The sequence below is a fragment of the Acinonyx jubatus genome, chromosome A2, assembly GCF_027475565.1.
Source record: "Acinonyx jubatus isolate Ajub_Pintada_27869175 chromosome A2, VMU_Ajub_asm_v1.0, whole genome shotgun sequence".
Lineage (NCBI taxonomy): Eukaryota > Metazoa > Chordata > Mammalia > Carnivora > Felidae > Acinonyx > Acinonyx jubatus.
Genome location: NC_069383.1, coordinates 57,676,829 through 57,696,402, shown reverse-complemented (window position 1 = coordinate 57,696,402; position 19,574 = coordinate 57,676,829).

Below are 19,574 nucleotides of genomic sequence, written 5' to 3'. Positions count from 1 at the left end.
GGAGCAGAGGTATTAGTGAATTCAATTGTATAAGAGAGAATAAGCAGAAGTATAAGAATCGAAAAAGAAAGAGTAAAACTATAGCCAATGACATATGATATATCCGTATACCTAAAACACAGAAGAGAATCAATTCTAATACCAATAAGAAAAAACATTTAATAAGGTAGGAGATATTAAACTAACTATAAAAATCAATAACTTTCACAGACAAATAATCACTTAAAATCTATAATTGAAGTAAAAATATAGTAACAATGAAAAGAGAAATACTTAAGAATAATCTTAACAAAAAAGGTGACGAACCTATATAGGAAAAAATGTAAATACTCTTGAACCCAGAAAGTAGACCTAAAGAAATGGAAAGGCATCCCTTGTTTTGAGATAAAACAACTCAACATTATAAAGATGTAAATTCTCTCCAAGTTAATATATAAATTTATTGTGATCCTGATTAATATTAATAAAAATACCTTGAAGTTGTTTGTTTTTGTTTTGATTAATATAGGTTGATTTTAAAGTTCATATGGTAAGATAAACATGCAAGGTAGCTAGAGAAACTCTAAAGAAAATCTAATGAGCGAGGACTAGCCCTATGTGATACAAAACACACTATAAAGTCTCTATAATTTAAAAAATAGGGAGTGGATACATGAATACGGAGACACATGTAACAATACAAGCCCAGAAAGAGATCCAACTACCTGTGGAACTTAGTAAATGATATACAGGTGGCTGTTTAAATGACCGGGGAATGATGGATTTAAAAAATTAATTTAGAATATTAAACAGAATTTTGGAAGAAGACAAAATTAGACGCGTATCTCACCAATACCAAAGAGAAAACTCCGACTGCATCAGATATCTAATGTAAAAAATATCATATAAGCACAAAACATAGGTGGATTCATTTAAAACATGGGTGGATGGAAAGGCTTTTTAATTTTAACTCAAAATCTGGAAGCATTAATAAGAAATCTTTTACTTCCCATCCTTTATTCCTGAAGGAATCTTTATTCAATAGGAAGCTGAGCAGAGAAAATCAACTTGAGGGGTCTGGGATGAATCTTGCAGCTACAGGGATCACTACTAGGGTGTCTATGCACACTGAGCAGATGTGTGCCAATCAAGGGCAACAAGACTCTCGCTCTCACAGCATGCTTACTTCATACAATTGGGATTCTGCCTTTGATTCCCTACCTGATACTAGACTGAAACTGGAGCCTCTAGCCTGCTTCTCTACTACCCGGCAACCCTGCATAAAATTTACTGCCATCTTCCCATCAGAAGGCCACATCCTATCCCTCAAATCCCCCTACCGTTCGTCATTGATTAAGGACCCATTGTGAAATAATAACCCAAAAGTAGCATCAAATTGACTTCTTCCGGTGTTTACGCTTTCCTGCATATACTGTTTATACTGTGATGTCACGTGGGCTCCTTGTATTGCCTGTCATCTTTATTTGTACTACACAATCGACCCTCCTCAAGTAACAACTTCTGCCAGAACCAAGCCCAGGGCTTCTTTCAACTTTGTATTTCGGGCCACTGGCCTGACTTCCCCAGCTTCTCACCCAGCAAAGAAGTCGTTCTTCTCAGGGAACCTTTTTCTGTCTTCCCTCTTCTTGATGTCTAGTCCTTGTTTGGTAGTTAGATAGCTAAACCCATGTCTTTTAGCCTTTAACCACCAAATTGATTTTCATTGTGCTGTGGTAGAAATAACAGGGCTTTCCTATATCGGTTCTTCTCTTTCAGGAAAAGACATGCGTAATACTTTTTTCCCACCTTTTTTTTAATGTTTATTTATTTTTGAGAGAGAGAGAGAGAGAGAGAGAGAGAAGGAGAGAGAGAGACAGAGCATGAGCAGTGGAGGGGCAGAGAGAGAGAGGGAGACAAAGAATCTGAAGCAGACTCCAGGCTCAGCTGTCAGTCCAGAGCCCGGTGCGGGGCTTAACCTTATAGACCACGAGATCATGACCTGAGCCGAAGTCTGATGCTTAACCAACTAAGCCATCTAGGTGCCCCTTTGCCCATCTTTTAGTTAGGTGTCAGTATTTTAGGTCGAGCTTCTTGGATGCAGTTTCTAAGACAAAAATGTGTATGCAAGTGTTGTATTAAGAAAATATTCACAAGGGAGAATAGTAAAGAAATGAAGCGAAACAAGGAATTAAATAAAGCCAAGTAAATGTTCAGACAAAAGTCCCACACAGGATAGGTTTTAGCATCATCCCACAGGAGAATTCTGGAGGATAAGTGACATCTCTGAATTGTCCTAAGCTGAGAAAAGGAAACTGAGCTTATATTCTTGCACAGAAGAGTCATTAAACAACACCCACATCAGGGTTCATCCATGTGAATGCCAAGCACTTCTAAATCTGTACAAAGAAGTTTCAAAGACAGTACCTGCTCAAAGGCAGGTGGTTGAAAAGGAGCCACAGGTGCTAGCCATTGAATTCATATAGGCTGGAGACAGAAGGAGATAAGCCAGGGATACGCATTGTCTACCTTACATGTTGAGTAGTTCTGGCCAATAAGTTTTGGAAGGAAATTACTATCACAGGCAAATTTCATTTCCTGTGCCATCCACCAGCATTTTCTTCTCCCATCTTGGCAACTGAGAACCTGCTTGGAAACCGTGGCAACCTTCTTCAGACAAGCCAGTAACCACAAGATGGTAGAGCCTTGTCAACCTGTATTCTTGAATTATTGGGAAAGAACCTCCTTCTGATCTGTTGGACACTTATATTAAAATTAGAAATAAACGTAGGCTGCGTTTGTTATCATGGTACATCCTCTCGTGTCCTAATACACATATCATTTAGGCATTCTTTCTTCAAAATTTTTGTTGAGAATATGCCATGTGCTCGGCATGTGCTAGAGAATATAAAAACAAATAAGAATTTTTTTCCAGAGAGCTTATTGTTCCAATAGAGTATAGTTTTTGCTGTAATACACTATGGATCTGTGGGATCCAGAGTGTTATATTAACAATAAATAGGAGACTGCAAATCGGGGAAGGCTTCTTACAGGAGGTTGCATATAAGTTACAACAGTGAGTAGAAAATAGAATACAAAGGGGCTAGGGAAGAAAAGCCATTTCATGCAGGTAGAACATGGGATGCAAAGTTCAGATTCATGAGGAACAGGTTACCGTGATGACTCCGTAAATATAACAAAATACAAATAAGTACTTTGATATTGTTTGTTGTAGCTTGGCCTATTAGATTGAAGCACAGACTAGTTAACTGAAAGGAAGACATTTCAAATGATGAGCTAGTTCATGACCTAAGGCAAATTATTATTTTAACTCACCGTGTCCTGTTTATCTATGATGAAAGATGAAGTTACTGATTTACTTCATGGGGATGTTTAATATTTGAAGCTGCTTTGAAAATATCAAGCTCTGGGGCACCTGGGTGGCTCAGTCAGTTGGGCATCCGACTTTGGTTCAGGTCATGATCTTGCATCCGTGGTTTCAAGCCCCACATTGGGCTCTGCGCTGATGGCTCAGAGCCTGGAGCCTGCCTTGATGTCTATGTCTCCCTCGCTCTCTACCCCTCCCTTGCTCGTGCTCTGTCTCTCTCTATCTCTCAAAAAAATAAAATAAAACATTAAAAAAATTTTTTAAAAAGAAAGAAAATATCAAGCCGTTCTCAAACTTGAAGAACTAGTACAACTTCCTTGGGATCTGTGCTGATGAAAGGCAACCTGATTTTTAAATCTTCAGACTAGAATAAATGTAAAGAAGTAAATAATTGTTGGTTCCCTTTCACTATTAATAAAGGATGTTCTGCTGCTATATCTTTAATGATATGAGGCTAAAGAAAATGGTAGAAGTATGATCAATTCACAAGGCTGAAACAATTCCTAGCAGATGGGAAATTTTTCAAAGTGATTATCACTGGAAGGAGTTTCCAGGGAATAAGTACTCCGATGGCCCATTTTTAAATTTAAATGCAGATGGTGATGGTGATGATGATGATGATGATGGTGACGACTAACCTCTAATAAGCAGATACTATGATCTGAAGCTGTTTGAAGTGCTTTTCCACTTACTATCTTTTTACATTCTCTAGACAATCCTATCCCATAGCTTTATTACTACCCTGTCTTACAAATAAGAAGATACAGGCAGAGTTTACTAATGTGTCCAGGGCAACTCAATAACCTTGGTGGCTCATGGGTCTAGCAATATTCTTGAGTACTCATCTGTCCCTGAACTCTGTCTCTGTATATCTTCTTAGGACACCCACAATTTCCCTGTGAAATGAGACCTAGAGGTCTCATGGGCAGAACAATGCCTTTAAGTAAAGTATCATCATACTTGGGTCAATACTTTTGTATGTATGACTAGATTAATAAAAAATCATTTTAGTAAGCAAACTGTATGGAAGAATTAATCTGAATTCTTCTTTTTCCTGACCCCTTTCGTTGATAGTATCTAGTTACCCATCTATTTTCCATTTTAGATTCTACCAGTTTCCCAGGGGATTTCTGATTTTTTCTCAGGAACAGCTGCACGTATGCATTTTTGTGGTGAACAACTGCTCCTGAAACTTCTGCCTATATTTGATGCCACTTTCCAGAATTATCCCATTTTATTAACCAGAGCAGGTTTCCTTTTTCCCATGCTGGAATATGACATGAAGCAATAATACACACAAAAATAATCCCCTAGAAAAATACGGTTTGTTTTCTAAACACCTAAAACATTCACATTCCTGTAGCATATTTTCAGTGTTCTCAACATATTGGTGAAGAGAAATGATCTGATCTACACATTGATTAAGCAATGTTGATATTGCTTAAAGTTTCCCCTTATATATATTTTTTAAAATATTTATTTATTTATTTTGAGAGAGAGAGAGAGAGAGAGGAAGAGAGAAAGAGAGTGAGCAGGAGAGGGCAGAGACAAAGAGAGAGAGAGAGAGAGAGAATCCTAAGCAGGCCTGACATTGTCAGTGCAGAGCCCAAAATGGGGCTCGATCTCACAAACCACGAGATGATATCCTGAGCCAAACTCAAGAGTCTGATGCTTAACCAACTGAGCCACCCAGATGCCCTCCCACTTATATTCTAAGAGCACCATTCAGACTACAACATTAAATTTTAAAAGCTAATATGGATCTGAATTCAAGTACATTATAATCGGTGGTATGTGAGTAGTGTAATCTATTTGATCAAACTGAAGAGATAAAAATATGAAAGCAGTTGTGTGTTCACTTCTGAAGTGGGCATGTCCTGTTATTTTTATTTGCAAAGAATACTAGTCAGGCTTTTAATAATCAAGTGATAGACTCACTTACAGGACTGTAATGAAAACAATAGTTAATATTTATTGAGTACTTACTACATGCCTAGCTCTATGCTAATCGTTTGACTTGCATTATCTCATCTAATATTCCCTCACAAATCTGCGACCCATATATATGTCTACTAATTCATGCAGTCACTTATAGATGGTAAAACATATATGTATATTTTCCTAACTCTCCACGAATACTATGAAGATTCTTTGAGTCACCTTGCATTGACAAGCAGTTTTCCCATTTCCCACTTCCTGTGGAAAATACCCTTTGTTTTCTAGGCATTTACTTACTACTTCTGGTGAGTTCTATAGAAAATAATTTTCGCCTTCCATTTAGCAGATGCTGACAAGAATCAAACATTACAAGAGTGGACAATGAAGAGAGTATAGAGGGGGAAGGATAGGGTCCAGGGCTCCACATCTCTATCAGCTCAGGTATCAGTCATCTTTCTCAGCCGAGAACAACCACCAGAAGACAGTATTAAATTCGCGGAGACAAGGGGCGCCTGGGTGGCTCAGTCGGTTCAGCATCTGACTCAGGTCATGATCTCACGGCTCATGAATTCAAGCCCTGCATCGGCCTCTGTTCTGACAGCTCAGAGCCTAGGGCTTGCTTCAAATTCTGTGTTTCCCTCTATCTCTGCCCCTCCCCTGCTCATGCTCTGTCTCTCTATCTCTCTCAAAAATAAATAAACATTGAAAATAATTAAAACAATACATTAGAGGAGACATGACTAGAAGTAGTAAGAGGGAAAATGGAAAGAGACTTAATTTTGGTTTAGAATACTAACATGAACTAAAGACAGACACCTATCTCCGTGTCACACAAGAAGAACTCGAAAGGCCAAATAACCACACAACGTCTACCATATACGGGATGGAGCCTGAATCAAATCCGAGTCTGTCTAATTCCAAGTCCTTTCTACCATTTTGCTATTTACAGCAGAGCTGCCTGGATCCACAGTGCTTTGCTATTGCAGTGGCCTGAGGTGAGAAGACTTTCATAGCCCCTTCTCAAAGCAACCGGAATCTAGGTTTTCTGATAATTTTTGAGAGTCATAGTATGCACTGGAAGTAAAAGGAAGAGTTAAGAGAAGTGCTAAGACATGGAGGCAGTAGAGCCTAGTGACTTTGTCTATGGATTCTGGAGCCTAACCTTTTGGGATTCAAATTCCTGGTTTACTAATTACTGCCTGTGTTCCCTTGGTCAAGTTACTTAGGTTTTTGTGTGCATAGGTTTCCTCATCTGCCAAATAGGGGCAATGATAATACCTACTTCTTGAAGTTGTTGTTTTGTTGTTTTTTTTTTTTTAACATGAAGTAATAACTACTGCAAAGCACATAGAATAATGCCTTTCACACAGCGGGTATTCAATTCATGTTGTAAGACATTTTGATATAAATGGCAAGACACTAATATTATAGTTAAACATAGGGTAGAAACCAAGAGGGCAATGAAGATCAAAAATGTCTAAAGTAGACAAAAATGGCTTAGTGAAGGGGGGGAGAAGAAAGAGAAGAGAAGATGCATAGGGACTTGTAGGCAAGTTGGACAGAAGGAATAAAGTGCAAATGTCAAATAATGACAAGTCAAAGAATACAGTTTAACAATACAGACATTGCCAGGGAGTGAGAAGGAAACCTATCTTGCTTCCTTTCTGGCTGATTGTAGAAGCAGGAAAGCAAGAGCTTCCTATGGGGAGCTGTAAGGGAGGCAAGGACTCTTAGGGAGAGCCTAGAAGAGCCAAGGGAAGTTACGACAAATCAACAGGATTAAACACACTTTTGCCCTCAGGGGACTGGGCCATAGAGGTCACACAGAGGATGATGGAAATGAGGGGAAAAGGATTATTGAAAAAGAATTTTGTGGGACAAAATGAGAACAATAAATGTGTGCTGTGAAAGTGGGTGGGGAGAACAAGAATGAGGAAGTCCTGGAGTAGGAGAAAGAAGTAGGACATTCCGTGAGGTGGAAAAGAGTCAACAACTTATTCTCCACGCACTAAGAGACTGAAAGATAAACCAGGTACGTGGCCAAGGTTGAAGAATGAATGTAGTCAGGTGAAAAACGTACAATCATAGAATTGTGCAGATGAAGAGTTAGAGATAGCTTACCCTAAACTCTTTTTTTTTTTAAGTTTATTTAGTTTGAGAGAGAGAGACAGAGAGACAGAGAGACAGAGAGAGGGAGAGGGAGATCAAGGGAGAAGCAGAGCGAGGGAGAGAGAGAGTCCCAAGCAGGCTCCACACTGCCAGCACAGAGCCTGATATGAGGCTGTGCAGAGCCTGATGTAGGGCTGAAACTCATGAACCATGAGATCACAACATGAGCTGAAGTTAGACGCTTAACCAACTGAGCCATCCAGGTACCCCTTACCCTAAACTCTTACCTCATAGACGATCTCCAGCTCTGTTTGACTCAGAAAATCCATACAGAGCATGTATGTCTCCATCCATGCAGTCATGGCTCCATCCATGCTGCACATGGAGTGGTTAGGACATAGAAATCCTTTTCACACTTTTGGGTAGATGCAAATTCAGGGTGAGAATGGGCTATTCGCAATTTATTAAGCCGGCTGGGTTTTCTAATGGCTAATCTATTAATTTCAGGGTTTCTGACAAGGGTATGATTTTAGACCAACCTTGTTTAAGGAAGTGAAAACATTAGCTTTCCAGACCTTTGAACAATTAACAGTCATATTTAAATTTGAATAAGTGACCCAGATTTTTCTTTAAAGTATTATTTATTTAAGTAGTCTCTACACCTGGGGTGCCAGGGTGGCTCAGTTGGTTAAGCGTCCAACTCAAGATTTCAGCTCAGGTCATGATCTCAGAGTTGGTGAGTTTGAGCCCAAGTCGGGCTCTGTGTTCTCTCTCCTCTCTCTTTGCCCCTCCATAACCCCCTGCCTCCGCCAAATAAATAAGTAAATAGATAGATAGGTAGATAAACAAATAAATAATAGTTTAAGTAATCTTTACACACAACCTGGGGTTTGAACTCACAGCCCTGACATCAAAAGTCGCATGCTCTTCCAACGAGCCAGCCAGGTGCCCCATTTGACCCGGATTTTGACACTGATCCTGATACACATACAGTAGAAGCCTTTAGCCCTCAGTATGGCTGTAAGTGAAGCAGGAAATCAAATAGGTTATTAATAGAAGAGTTGGGCTAAATAGACTGTTGTTCCAGAAAGTTCTAAGACTTTTTTTTAAGTAATCTCCATGCCCACTATGGGACTTGAACTCATGACTCTGAGATCAAGAGTTGCATGCTTTACCAACTGAGCCAGCCAGGTGCCCTAACATAAGACATTCCAAATTGTTTTGGGATTACTTACATGTGTTCACATATTAAATATATTTTCCCAAAGACTCATTAAAAAAATATATATATATATATATAGCTAATGCATATCAACATATTTAACTTCTAGGACTCTTGTAGCTTCCTTAAGAAATATTACCCTTTTCTTCTTTGGCAAAATTTCCAAATCTATACAGACATTAACTTTCAGAAGTAAAGGACTTCTGTGTACATGTAAATATTGAGGCATTAAAAAAAAATCTCAGACTGATAGAATCAATTTCATATTATATTTTGAACTGAATTGAAATCTCAACTCTAGGTGGCAGCTTACTCCATCACTTACTTAACGTTCATTTAACAAGCAGTAGATTCATTCACAGTTTTTCCATGAATGTATAATTTTGTGTAAAAATTAGACCCTGGCTCACAGTAGCTGTTAAAAATAGATTTGATTTTAGGAAGAAAATCATGGCTTGAGATGCAGGTTTTCCTTATAGCTTGTCATTCGTGGTTTCATTAAGTTGATGGGATGAAGCAAAAAAGAATAAAGATGAATGTTTTAACCAATTTTTTCTTTGAGGAATATAATCCTCTCCTGGCAACAGTTTCATGTCAAGGTTGTATTTTTATCATGCGGAATAGAATTCTGTATTAATAATTTTTTCCTGAACACACTAATTTTCAAAAATATGAAGGATGTCCAAAACTCCAGGTTCTCTGAGATTGTTTAATGACATTGATTTAACCGAAGAAAAAATATCCAAAAAAGAAAAAAGCAAAATGACTCATATCTTCGTTTCTTTGCATCTCATTGACAGAAAATAGCCAAAGCTAGAGTTTAATTAGGTTGTCAAGGACCAAAATACTCAGGCTGACTGATTAAAAACAATGCCCTCCTCCAACCCACTTACTCACAAAACACATCTGTGTGAGGTGTTTTGTGCTTTTTTTATATTTGTAAGGGCCCCAGCAATGGGTTGTGCAGAATAGCTCCAGGCACTTACCACCCAAATAACTTGCTACACTTCACAGTTGTTTCATGTTTAGTCCCAGCAAGAGAAAAATGAGTAAGGAATTAAACTTGATCCTAAAATTAGGTTTTCTTTAAAATGGGGATAATAGCAATACCTACTTCTCTGTGGTGTAGTAAGTGTGAAATAAGATCATGTTTATACACAGTGACTGGCACTTGACATTCTGAATGTATACATTGGTTATTCTTGTCCTTACTATTCTCGTTTTTGTGAGTTTATTAATTAATTTATTTTTAGTAAATGCTACACCCACATGGAGCTCAAACTCACCACCCTAAGATCAAAAATCATATGCTCTTCTGACTGATAAATGTTATCAGCTAGAATCTCAAAGAGACTGGTCAATGTGACAAACTCATAAAGAGATTTTATTTAAGCTCTCCTGGGCCTAGCCCTGTCTCCATACTCTTTTATGTGTAAAAGGAACATTAAAAAAAGCCATATGGCATGGGCGTAGGGGGTGAGGATATTAGTCACTGAAGTGAGAAAATGAACAATTTCCAAAATGTGTCTAATTGTTTATAAAAACGAATATAAAATTATATTTGGCAAAACTTGGAATGGTTTCTGCATTTCTTCTGATATATATATATATATATATATGCGTGTATATATGTGTATATATATATCTGCACATATATATATCTACACATGTATATGTATATATGTATGTGTATATATACATATACATGTGTAGATATATATATGTGCAGATATATATATATTGCATATATATTTACAATATGTGTGGATGGAGAAAGAGGTATGCATTGTAATGTCATCACCATCTGCACTCCCATTTTATTGAATGATATTCTTCCTAAAACTTGTGCTCATCACTTCATTTTGTCTCGTTGAATAGAACTTATTAGTATCCATAATGAGCTACCTGGATAGCTGAGAAATGTAGTCTTTATTCTGAGTGATTATGTACTCAGTTAAAAAACCAGTGTTCTATTAAAAACCACAAGTAAAAGTGACACTATTTTATTTAAAAATTAGGAAGAGGGGTGCCTGAGTGGCTCCATCAGTTGAGCGTCTGACTTCAGCTAAGGTCATGATCTCGCAGTTGATGGGTTTGAGCCCAGCATTGGGCTCTGTGCAGATAGCTCAGAGCCTGGAGCCTGCTTTAGATTCTGTGTCTCCCTCTCTCTCTGCCCCTCCCCCACTCACACTCTGTCTCTCAAAAATGAATTAATGTTATCAAAATTTTTTTAAAAATTTAAAAAAACTAGGAAGAAATGTCATCGATTATTATACCCTATTTACCCAATTTGGGCCAATGTGATTCTGATAAGTTAGATTTGAATGCATACTAAAAATTAAAAAGTCAGAAACCTCCAAGTAGGAGGTATAAAAGCTCTGCTAGAAATTTGATACACAACAAATTTCATAACTGCCACATTTTCCTGAGGTGTCTGTGAAGTTTTCTGAAGCTAGTTTATAAGAGCCTCTTGGACTCCTTAAGTTGTTCTCTATGCCTCACTTTTACTTCCTAAGAAACTCTGAGAATCACAGACTTGTTTTTCAATCAAGAAAAAAATCAGTTTACATGTGAGAAGAAAAAATTTGTTAAGCACAGACTCATTTGGAAGCAAGAAAGTGTTTCTTTTTGAAAAAAGGCAATTGACTGTATACTCAGTTGACTCAGATGGGTCCATTGCTGCAGAGTGGAGAAAAAGGAGATAAATAAGGACATGGGATTTTAAAAAGAACTGCACTACATGTAGAGACATTTCTGGAACTCAGTCAGACGGCAGCCTGGTACTCAAAGTTCTGGGAGGTGAATCTTGGTTTACAAAGCTGGGAAGAATAAAGCCCACAAGATATAAGTGAGTATCTAAGCACCCACAAACCTGTTGACTAAACACATTTCTCTTGTAATCTTCGAATTTCCTCTTATCATTAAAATTTTTAGTCAATTTTTCTTTCACAAAGATTACATAAGGAGTTTTATTTTGTTTTGTTTTGTTTGTGTGAGCGAGCCAATAATACATTTAGAGCAGAATATCAATTCAAAATTTTTTGGCTGATCTAAATTTTTTATTCACAGGGCCCCCTTCGCTTGGCCAGAATTTCTTTTTACCACCCTACCGAGGTTCTATTTTTGTACCCAAAAGCAGAATGCCTCACCTTAAAGAAGAATCTTGCATTTGCTACAAGTTGCACAGATAGAACTGGATTTAAATGATCATCATCTCATATGAGGAAGTGATAGAAGAAACAGAGACCTCTTTCTCAAAGCACAGGAAACAGAATTTACTTTTTAAAAAAATTCATTGTCAAAAAGTTACCAAATCAAGTTTGGACTCCTAGGCCCATTTTAATGTTCCTGATTCTCTAACCTGCATCATGGCCAACTCTCATATACGAAGAGGAAATGAACACTTTCCTTCTTGTCCAAAGTATCTAACTCAAGGATATTAGCCTTCAAAGAGACACAAACTCTGAGCTATAAAGCAACCCCTCCAAAGTGTAGTTCTGTCCAGATTTATGCCATGTGCTACCATTTAGAAAATCCAGGCACTGTATGTAGCTAGTTTTATGAGGAATTTTCCACTTAACAGTCAGTGTTCTACATGGGCAACTTTTAATTTTTAAAAGCCTATTTAACTTTCAGTGTCACTAAACTTTAATACGGTAGTATTAGTCAGACTTGCGGGAATTGCAAAAATGGAGATCTAGTTTTCTTTCTCCTGTTTCCTTGGAAACAGGCAAAATTTTGAAATAAAAAGCTTCCCAATTCCTTTTAGTATCTTTTTTTTTTCCACTATCTCCTCCTGGTCCATTCAGATTCATGGTGTCTTCTTCCTGTACTAAGTGCCCCTTGTAGGATTCCTCTGAGACCTATTTTATTCTCCAGAGTACTCACTGTTCCCATTTACCTTGCTCCCCTCCCCAAGTCCAAACTCAAATTTCTTCCCCCACAGCTTTCCTTTAGGGATTATGAGAAAAGCAATCTGTTTGTCTCCCCACAGCCTTCCCTTAGGTACTACAAGGAAAGAATTTGTTTGAATCTTGTGTCAGTGATTAAGTTTCTTTAGTCTCAGGTTATTTACATTATTAAAGGAAAATGTTTGTTACCTAATCATAATAACTAATTGGAAATATTTCATTCAGGACAACAAAGTGAAATGAAATATACAGTTCTTAGTATAAAATGGAGTTAAACTGAGTGACTTTTAATATTCCCTTTAACCCTGACATACTTTAATTTTATGAGTAAATAAGGGTTGTATAAAGAAAAGATCTTTTTGGCCACAGGCCTTTTTCCTCCCACAGCCAGTCTATCCTAGGCTTAGTTCAATTGCATTCCTTAGAACCAATTTGGACTTCAGGCTGGAAACATGTAAGAAGCGCTAGACTGTCGTTTGTCCAATGGAAATATAACATGAGTCACATAAGTAATTTTGAATGTTCTAGTACCTAATTTTAAAAAGTAAAACAAAATGCAAAATTAAGTTTATTAATATATTACTTAACCTAACATACCCAAAATATTAGCATTCTGACATGTAATCAACATAAAAATTATTGATGAATATGTTACATTATTATTTTCATAGTCTTTGAAATCCAGTGTGTATTTTATTCTCATAGAACATCTTGACTCAGAATAGTGACATTTCATGTGCTTTATAGCCACATGTAGCTAGTGCCTACCATACTGGAGAGTATAGTTTTAGACCACAAATCTCTACATATTATAATTGTCTAGGGACCTTTTTAAAAGCCCTGATGTCCAAGCCAAACCCCAGACTTGTTAAAGTACAATCTATTGGGATTGAACCTGGCCTCAGTATTGTTTTAAGCTACCCAGGTGATTACAATGGGAAGTTAAGGTTAAGAATACTTTAGTGTTTCTCAACTTTGACTTAGGATACTTGCATGGTTTTTGTGTTAAATATCAATGCCCAGTCTTCACCCTCAGAGATTCTGATTTTAAAAGGTTTAGATTGGGTACTAGGCGAAGATATTTGTTTCGATTACCCCCAAATGATTATAATGTGCTAGCCACGTAGAGAAGTAGTAACATTCTGCAATTCAGCTCTCTTCTCCATGTTCTGCCTGGTCAGCTAGTAATAGGCTGCTATCTTATTGCCAAGAGCCACCTCCCAAACTGTACCCAGAGCCTTATACTTGGATCCCTGTTTTTGTTTTCTTATCTAGGTCCCTAGTGGGGATGCCAGTGGGGTATTAACCCACAGAGTATTCCATTTTTCAAAGGTCTGTAGTTACTTGCCTTATCAGTTTTTCTCTTAGGCACTAGAATTCTCCCATAAGACCCACCAGTGAATGTGTTACCTACTGACAGATTTCCCCCGCACTAGCACTAGTTGTCTGCCCACTGGGAGTCCCAGATATTATCTTTCTCTGAATTATATATCATTATGCTTGGTTGCCCATCGGACAAACAAGTCAAAATAGATTTTCCCTTTACAGAGGTTGGACTCTACTACCACCTACTGCCTATCTCTAGTCACTCTAGGTGACACAGACATTCTTAGCCTTCAACTGGATTTGTCGCCTCAGCATATGCCCCACTGCAGTATTATATTGAGATTATCTATTCTCCCCTTCTGCCCCATTCTGATGCAGTCAGATCTCATCAAACACCTTGAGAAAGAGTATCTTTATGATAGGCACACATCTTCAGTCCTCCCTTCCTGGAAACCCACACTAGAATAAATTCCCTTAATATTGTTGATGACCTTTACAGTTTCTTCCCCTACTTGTAGTTTTATGCCAAACTTCACGTGAGATCCTATGCTTCTCAAGTCTGCAATTTTTCCTATAAACCACATCTTAGGTACTGCTATTGCCATCCACACACTTACCCTAAGCTAGGAGCTTTTGGAATGCCCTTGGCACCCTCATTCCCCACCTCCAATTGATTGCCATATTCTTTTTGATTCTACCAACTTTCTTCACATCATAACATTTCTCACTGCACTTACCTTTCTAAAACACATTGAAAAAGCACACATTTGTTTAAAACTTTCCAGCTCCCATGTGCCTTACAAAAGTAAGTATGAATACCTAAGCACGGCACATAGCAATAAAATTAATATATGCTATTGCCAGGATTGTGTTAAGAACGTCCCATTTTTCAGTCTGTCCTCAGTCTTTGTTTTCAGCCTTATCTCACTACACTTCTGCCTTGTATTTTCCATCCAATTACCCAAAACATGCACTGTGCATTCATGTACTTTTCCCACTTTTGCTATTCCTTCTGCCTGGAGTATACTTCCTCCCATTCTTTGCCTGGAAAACCCCTATTTGTCTTCAGAATTCTGAAATTTGACATTCTTCTTCTATGGACCTTCAGCACTTTGCATTGACTTATGTTACCAGCACTTACTACATTATGAATTATTTTTATCTGTCTACACAGTTAGGATGTGAGCAGAAATTTCTAATTCATCTCTATGTTCCCATCCCTGGCACGTTAGATGTTCAGTAAATGTTAGATATAGTTATTGCATGAAACAATCATAGCTTCATTTATATGGAACTGTGTGAATCCTTTTATTTTCACCCACTTGGGAAGTTAATTGTTGATATGCATTCTGAGACCATTAAATAGGAAAATTTATGAACACTTTAGTCCCAGTTTCTTTTTTCGTACTTTTTGTCTTGTCATAAGCATCTTTACCCAATCATCCAGTGCTGTCCATTGTCTCAGAGGAAGATATGATAGAATCTGGAATAAAAAGCCAATACTGATATCTGAAAATTTATGTCAAAAACCAGTGATGGGTCAAACACTTTGATTTACAAGAGCCAAACAATTTGAAGGAGAAAAATGTTTTAGGCTCCAAAAAGTCAGAGCTTGGAGAACTGAAAAAAAGTTTGCACCAGGGTTTTTAAAACTTTTTTTGATGGTAGTTCACAGAAATTAATATTTTTACATCTTGATCCAGTATACAACACACACACACACACAAATAAAACAGAAGTTTTACAAAACAATACTTACATCTATGATATGATAGAGTAGCATTTTCTATTATGTTTGACTCTATTTAATGTTAACAAAAATAGATTTTATAACCTATTAATGAATTGCAATTTATACCTTGAAAATCTATGGTTTACGCTATAAATCATAAAATGGGAAGAATTTACTCTTTAATGTCTGGGCATCTTTCTCACCACTAGGAAAAGAGATAATATTTTAGCTAGCTGTCAAGAAGAAGGTGAGAGGAAGATGACTAAGATTTAGATCCTGCCTTAGCTAGAAAATTCAAACAGATTGAAGAGGAATTCAAGAAAAATAGCAAAGAAGAACACAGACTCCTTAAAGAAATTCTGCAAGAACCCTGCTGCTATGGGACTTGGATCCGCAGCTGGAGAATGTGTCTGGACAATAGACCCTGATGGTGCACTTGCAGAGACCCACACACATTGCAGCATAGGAGGGGAAAACAGCTGCGTGTCTTTGAGCTCTCTAGAGGTATATAGAAGAGCTACGAAGTGGGGGGAGGGGGTGAAAAAGGCCTGAAATTAGGATGAAAAATCTCCAAATGCATGGGATCTTGTGACCAGGCACCAGGGCAGTCAGCACGGATAGCAGCAGCAGATGGCAGCCCATAATACCCAAAGGCCAAGTAAGGGCATCCAAACCGTAGCAAATGCCAAGTTAGCATGCCTGAAGATGGGTAGTGGGTGAAGGGAGAGGAACAGGGTAGAGACAGGACACGACTGACAAAGCACACAGTTTTGGGACAAGATACTCCCTGTTCTCGGGGATCTTGGTTCACTTAGGGGAGAGAAGAGAAGATTGAAGAGGCGGAGGAGGAGGAGAAGGAGAAGGAAAATGACTTTTTTTAACCTCCTGCTTGGAAGACATTACATTTTAAAGAAGAGTTAAAGGTATTGAAATGGTAGAAGTATGAGATTTCCATCATCATTTCTGCATATTTGGGTAATGACTGCGCATTTTAAACCTACTAAACAAACTGCAAAACTGACACCATTTCTAATGGCTAGTGTCTTCCATCATCCATTTGGTCATCAGCAGAGCTTTACTGATTGGTTTGCATCAGGATGAAAATTTTGGCATTCTTCGTACCTACCCCAGCTAAGGCCGGTCACAGGGAGGAGAGGCCTTAGAGTCATCAGCCACTGGGGGCAGCTGGAGCTTTTTGGCAGCTTGACTGAGGTAGGGAAGAGCAGAAAGGCTCATCAGCCTTTACCTGATCACCTAAGTTAGGCTCATCAGCTATTAGTCAAGAACAAGCCCGCCTATGGAGGAGTACCTGAAATGAAGGGTTTGATTAGCACCTTGGGGACAGAGCAATGCTTCTCTAAACACAATATACCTCACAGTGGATGAGCTATAAATATTGTCTAATTCCCCTAATATTGGGGATATGTGTATTCCAAGAGAAAACACTTACAGAACCCCTGATGGTATTGGGATGCACAATGGGGAGAGACTGGTGTCTTATACTGGGTGACCATTGAGAAGGACCCTGAATCATCTGAGGAAGCCATTTGAAACTCAGTGGAATAGGAGGCAGGCAGTATACATAAGCTGCCTGTCTGGTTGGGAGCAGCTGGGACCTCATGAAGTGGGTTTTGCTGACCACATTTTGAGCCCTCAGTGAACCTTAACCTGCTTTCATAGGCATGCTGTGGATGGACAGGGCTCTTGTGGAGCTCTCTGGAGTCGTACTCTCTATTCATAGCAACACTTTCTTTCTCCAGCTCTTAGATGGCTCCTTCTAGTTTCACTCTACCTCCCTCTGACTCAAGGTTATCTGCCTTCTCATAGCATCTTCACTTTCATTCAACTTCTGCCCACTCTACTTTCTTCTCTACAGACAATGTACCTCACAGCGGATGCCAAAGCATCTCTCACTAACACCCTTAAAGTTTCTTTGGTCAACCCTGCCTGCAAATTCTCAACTCAATTGTACAATCTATCCTTTCCCCCCTGTTATATCCAGGCTGCAAAGGACAGCTATAAATATAAATATAAATATAGAGAAGGGGGCCATTCAAAATATAGAGTACTCAGTCTCAGTTGGTCCTTTAAGGCCATGTGAAAATCCTTCTAAAAATATCATGTGTCAGTATACACTCTCTCCAAAGCTCTAGTAATTTGTCTGCCCTTTTATTTCTGTTAATATAATTGATAGCTTATATTTATTGAACACTCCTTGTTATAGGTATTTTACAAGGATTATCTCATTTAATCCCTACAAGCACCCCATGACAGGTATTACTATTGACCTCATCTTACAGGTGAAGAAATTTAGGACTGGGGACATTAAACCATTTGCCCCTCATCATAGTAGATGAAGGAGCCAGAGTTCAAACCAATTCCTCTCTGATGTCAGAACAATGCATTTTAACCACTAGATGACTGCATATTTCTCATCAAGCCATTCTAAACTTCCTCATAGAAACCCCTAGGACTCCTGCCCTCCAGATCTTTTTAGCAATTGTCCTTACTTTCTACCTCACCATGGGCATAGACACTGGCAAACTGGAGCAACTGAAACTCCTTCCCTGGCCAACTGTACCTCCCACCATCTTTCCCCAACTATATGTGAGAATTATCAAGTCCAGACCTTCCTTTCTTCTTCTAGGTCTACTTTATCATTTATCTCCTCTCTGTATCTTTAACCTCTGCCTACTAGCTCTTTCCTCATTAAAAAAAAAAAATCTTTAACTTTGACATTGCCTCTAGTTTCTTCCATTTTTCCTCTTAAAGCCAATCTTCATGAAACAATAGTCTCTACCTCTGGTGTCAACCCTTGAGATTTTGAGACCCATGAGGACAAAGACCACATCTGTCTTGTTAACTGCTCTATACACTTGTCCTCCCCTCTTATCACAGGGCAGGCACTAATAGACATTTGATAATGTTTTATTCAATTAAGGAATAGATGCATGGATGCGTGGAAGAAATAAATAAGATTTCCATCGCCAACAAGTTTTTGAAGACTCTGGTAGTCCTACTTCATCTGAAATCAAACTCATTATTTTCCCTCTTCATGCCTGTTTTTCTTTTTGTGATAGTTTCCTTTCCCTTATCGTGTATATGCAGCAAGTTACCAGGTAAAACTATTATATCAAATCAGAATAGCTTATGTAGTGTATTAAAAAAACATTTATATTTGTCTCCCACTCCCTTTTGAAATGATTTCTCTGGGTCTAGTTATCACTTTATCTCTGGATGAAATCTAGGGCAAGATCCATGACACCCTGTTCCCTTTTAGCGACCAGCTATATCATAGCCCTGAAGACCCAGTCTCCCAGTAGCTGATCAAACAAAAGTGGCTCTCTCCTTAAAGGAGATTTTCAGGTCAATTACTAATGTTTATAAATATATAATGTATATACATATACATGATATTTACATTAAATATAACTTACATATAAATTATATACGTGTGTGTGTGTGTGTGTATGTGTGTATTTCATGTTGTTATATTCCTTGTTTCTCACTCTTGGCCCAGACCTTTTGAGTTCATGCCACCACAATTGTTCTATGAATCCAAGCCTTTTCATTAGCTCCAACCTATTTCTATGCTTAATCTTAAAATCGGTGGGCCCAGAAGAGGAGGTTGTACTTTCTATTCACTTGGGAACACTTTGAGAGAAGGCATTACATCCTTTTATTCCTCCAACATGTATCTGTCCCCCTGGCATCCTGATGTAGTTCCCATTTTACACATGCTCCTTAGAACCCAGCAGAATATAGAACCCTAAAAGGTTAAGCCACATATTGTGAGTTTGAAGTGTTGAAAATGTGAAATACTAGGCTGAATTCAGATAATCAAACTCAAGTTCTATACCCAATTGTCTCTAAAATGGGAATGCCACAAATTCAGTACCAAAAGTTGCAGTAACCAAATTCTGAGTTTCAGTATTAGAATTCCAGTTCTTCCCACCCCTTCCCATAATGCAC